Below are 5,240 nucleotides of genomic sequence, written 5' to 3' on the forward strand. Positions count from 1 at the left end.
CTGGAGACCCTCTCTGACCTCCTCCTAGGCATTGCCTCTTTGGTAGGGGTCGCTCGCCACCGAAGTGACAGGCATATTTCCTCCGTCTCCAGCCGTTTCCTTTCCCATCGGATCAAAACCACTGCTGTTCTTCTTATGTAAGAATCAAGATCTCCAAAGAACACGTTGTTACATATTCACAGATTTGGCTGCTTTTAAAATATTCATTCTCTCTCTCTCTCTCTCTCTATATATATATATATCTATATCTATATCTATATCTATATCTATATATATATCTATATCTATATATAGATATAGATATAGATATATATATAGATATAGATAGATATATGCCATGCTGGGGGCTGATATATATATATATGGCAGGGGGTACCTTCAGAGACTGCAGCATTGGGTACAAACACAGATTCATGCTGTGGGGAATAGGATTGACCTGTGGGCCCCAGAGGATCAGAAACCTAGTCAGGACAGAAGGTGATGTTCCATGACAAGAAGAATTTATTTAAAGTACAAAATCAAATTCCAGCCTGGCACGCGCAGATTTACGTCTGCTTTCAGCAGGCGTAAATCTGCCAACAAAGGTAAGGGGGGGTTTAGATAGGGCTGGGGGAGTGGGTTAGGTAGGGGAAGGGAGGGAAAGATGGGGGGAGGGCGAAGGAAAGTTCCTTCCGAGGCCGCTCCGAAATCGGAGCGGCCTCGGAGGGAGCAGGCAGCGCGCGCTGGGCTCGGCGCGTGCAGGTTGCACAAATGTGCACCCCCTTGCGCGCGCCAACCCCGGATTTTATAAGATATGCGCGGCTACGCACGTATCTTATAAAATCCAGTTTACTTTTGTTCGCGCCTGGTGCGTGAACAAAAGTACGCGCGCGTGTATGTTTTTAAGATCTACCCCAGAGGATGTGGTTAGTGCAGTTAGTATAGCTGGGTTTAAAAAAGGTTTGGATAAGTTCTTGGAGGAGAAGTCCATTAAGTGCTATTCATCAAGTTGACTTAGGGAATGGTCTCTGCTATTACTGGTATCAGTAGCATGGGATCTTCTTAGTGTTTGGGTACTTGGCAGGTTCTTATGGCCTGGATTGGCCACTGTTGGAAACAGGATGCTGGGCTTGATGGATCCTTGGTCTGACCCAGCATGGCAAGTTCTTATGTCTGTTTCCCTATCGGAAACTAAGGTGAAAAAAATAAACAGCGATTTTTAGTATTAGGGGTTAGGTAACATGAAAAGTGTGACCCAGGATGGGTGAGTAGAGGAGAGGGGATCACTAAGTATTCTACTATTTTAGGCATAAATTTGAATTCTGGTTCTTGCACTTACCATTGGGGTGTCGGATTACTGTAATGCCTTTTTGGTAGGGTTGCCTAATACTTTGATAAGGAAATTACAACTTGTTCAAAACAGTACTGCTAGAATGATGTGTGGAAAATCTAGGCAGGCTTAGGTGTCTCCATTGTTACTGTATCTGCACCGGCTTCGCGTTGCAGAATGGGCTAAGTTCAAATTTTTGTTCCTTACTTTTCAATGAATGAGGGCAGATGGGCCAAGGTATTTGTCAGCAAAACTGACATGGCATAAGCTTGATCAGGCCCTTGGAGCTTCTCAAGGGGTTCGACTAGAATTGTCATTTGCGCATAGGTTCAAATCTAGTAAGGCATTTAAGCGGGCCTTTTGATCAGTAGCACCTCAAGTCTGGAAACTCCCTCCTAGATTTTATTAGAAGTGAGGTTAATTATTCCAAGTTTAGAAAGATGGCCAAAACATTTTTTTCAAAAACCTTAAGGGCGACACCAAACCACAGATACCCATTGCGGGCAACAGCCAGTAGGTTACTTTATAAGGAGCACATTATTTCTGATACTTTCCCATCCGTTCGTGTCTCTGATGCAATAAAAAAAATGTTACGCCTCAAAGTGTGGTATCTATGGTAAAACATTTTTTTTTCCATCTTAATGTGGAAAGTGAGGGTGGTGCATTGCAGCTGCAGTTTGATAGAAGGTGGTAACAAGGAATTTTGGTTTTCTTTGTTTTGTTGCTGCTTTGATTTATGTTTTTACTATGTACTTAAAGTTGTGAACTGCTTTTATTGTATCCATACTAATTGTGTGGTATATAAATTTAAATAAATATTTAAAATAAATAAATACATTTGATAAATTGTTCAAAAGTTATTAGGTGGTACACTCAGAGGTGTAAGGGTATTTTGAGGGAATTCTCTAGTTGGTGGCAGTGAAGAAACAGAATGATAACTACAGCACAGTGAAATTGCACTGATCAACATGTAGAAATAGCCAAGGCTGTTAAAATGCTAAAGTATGCTAGAGGTTAACCAGAATGTTAAACATCAGCATTGAGTTTTGCTTCTGCATTCTGGGCTCAACTTACAAGAAACCATATGACTTACAGGAATGCAGACTTAGTATATATGAGATAAAATAAGAATTTTAACTAATTGGAAAATGTTATACAAACAACCAAACTAACCCATTGATGTATAAGTTTAGGGTCGGTGACATATTTAATTGACTGTAATGGCTCGAGAACTCTGACTTGGGGTTTATAATAAAAAGTAAAGATTTTTCTCTTACTGACTGTTTCAGATCTGATGTTGGTTTCTACGAGTGAGTAAAATATAAAACATTTATTGGACTTTATTTCCTATACTGTGTTTTAGATCTATCTTTCTTATACATAACAGTTATTATATTTTTCACATGTTTTCTTAAACGAAATTAGCTGTTTACCTCAGACTGGTAAGAGGAGTAGAGGATTTTTCTTTTATTTATTCATTTTTAAAAATTGATAAAAATGTATAAATCGCTTTCCAGATCTTGCAATAAGGCCTTCTAAAGTGATGTACAACAACAAAATACAATTAAAACAATAAAAGCATTAAAAAAAAGATAAGACAAAAAAAAAACCAAGTTAAAGTCTGGAATGGATTTGTTTTCCAGCTTGCTAAGCACAGAACATGACAAAGCAAATATGTCAGGCACACTAGAACATATTGTTACTCTTCAAAAATATATTCACCCAAATTTTAAAAGCCCAGTGCATGTTAAAACCAGGGTTATGCATGAGGCCAGGCCTTGCATGTGCCAAGCCCATTTTAGAAAGGTCCAGCCACGTGCATAACCCCTGGTACACACCAAAGTGCTGGGCAATTGAAAAGGGGCGGGACATGGGTGGGGTCTGGGCAGGGAGGGGCAGGGGTGAGCTTGGACAGCACCATTAGATGCTGTCCCGGGGAAGCATGCACCAGCAGCCAGCCGGCACACTTGTGCTCTAAAGGAGCAGGTAAGTTAAAAAACAAAAATGAAAGGTAGGGTTAGTTTAGGGGTCAGGGAGGAGAGGGGAAAAGGGAAGAAGGGTAGATAGGGTTAAAGGAAGTTCCCTCCCAGTCCGCTCCTTAATTGGAGGGCAGGAACTGGGCAAAGGCCCAAGTGCGTCATCGCGCGTAGGTTGCAAAATCCCCCCTGCGAGCGCGAGTCCCAACCCGCCCATACATGTATGCGTAGATTTTAAAAATCCGGTGCGCATGTGTGCGCAGCCATTGGATTTTATAACATGCATGTGCCGGCACGCGCATGTTATAAAATCAGTGCGTCCATGTGCATGCGCCAGGAACCACGTACACATGGATGCGTACACGTTTTTTTTAAAAAAAATGTACCCCTATATTTTTAAATATACACACATAGCACACATACACAAACACTCCTTTAATCACTCTTTTCTTACTAAGAATCACAGGCACTGCAATCACGGTTTTCACTAGTACTGATACCCCCCTCAACACATGACGAAGGGAGGAAAGATACATAAGGTAGCATTGGACCAAGTCCACACCACAGGCAAGATTCCATGAGAACTCTGCTTTCCATGCACGCTTATCACGACTACTCCCAGACTTTACTGGAGGAAGAATCTTAAAGTCAAATTTGTCTCTCTGCTGATGGCATGCTGCAAAAATGCCCAAGTCACAAGCATTTCCCTAGGCGTGAGGGGAGAATTGAAGTCTCCACTGAATTAAGGGAAAGGAAAATCCCTTATTTATCAACCAAATGAAGCCCCCTGTGATTATCTTTCTGTTTCTTCACTGCCACCAACTAGTCTGATCCACAGAGAACCCCCCTGAAAACACCCTTACGTGGTACGGACAGATACAGAGATCCTGAAGGAAACTAGGCTAAGATATGATTACTTTGTGATCAGTATTGCAAATAGCAGGCAATGTTCAGTGTGACGATGTCATGAAATCCTTAAACTTCCCTTTCTCTAAACCTGTCCTTGCTCACTGGGTTCTTAATAAAATTAGTTGAGCAGTTCTGTTTCCTTTAAAGGACAGGGAGATTTCCCTTCTGACTAAACCCAGAAATAGCTGGCTTCTTCTAACAAAAACAAAGCAGCTGGCAACTTTTGCCTCGCTAAATTCGGACCCTGAAAATGAGTTCAGTGCACTGCAGGTAGCAGTGGTCACATTTTGCTAATTTATTCAAAACCCAAACTGAGGGCCCTTAAATTCCAAGCCACAGGCTCCACAGTAGCACACGTGTGCCTTATTTCTGAGAATGAGATAAATGATGACATTTCCAACAGACCTGATTTTCCTTTCTTGGGTTTCCAGATTCCTCTGAGAGACTTCCCTAGACTAGATGGACATTGGCTAGCAATAGAGCACTGAAAAAGCTCCTGTCAGAGGAAACTTCATCAACATAACTTCTCTCTGCAAACTCTAAACAGAAAAGAAAAGAAAAAAATATCCCTTCCTACGTAATGCAAGTCTCATCCTTTGTACTCAGCCCATCCTGACGACATCACCAATTCTTACAGGCCCAAGCGTCTCACTCAGTCCCTGCAGCCATTAAGATAGGGGCTAAGAGTCACAGAGATTTGAGGCCAGGGTCACACAATATTTACAGAATGGTTTCACTGATACAGATAGCTCCTTTCATTTTACACTGAAAAAAAAATTAGTTCAGGAGGGAATAGTAAACTCCAAAAACTTTTTTAGCACTTTCCCAGATCTAATCTTCCGTTGAACACCTTCAGTTATCTTGGACATATTACTCTGAAGAAAAGCAAGGGAAGCACCTTGAATTGGATGCCCAATTATTTTTAATTAAATGTGTTTCTTTCTCTACCTGAGTTCTGTCCATGGAAACTGTCACAACACTGGAAATTGTACTGTCGAATGCCAGCAGGATTGGAAATACTCGTGCTCTTTTAGCTGAAAGGCTCT

Source organism: Rhinatrema bivittatum, chromosome 13, assembly GCF_901001135.1.
Source record: "Rhinatrema bivittatum chromosome 13, aRhiBiv1.1, whole genome shotgun sequence".
NCBI lineage: Eukaryota > Metazoa > Chordata > Amphibia > Gymnophiona > Rhinatrematidae > Rhinatrema > Rhinatrema bivittatum.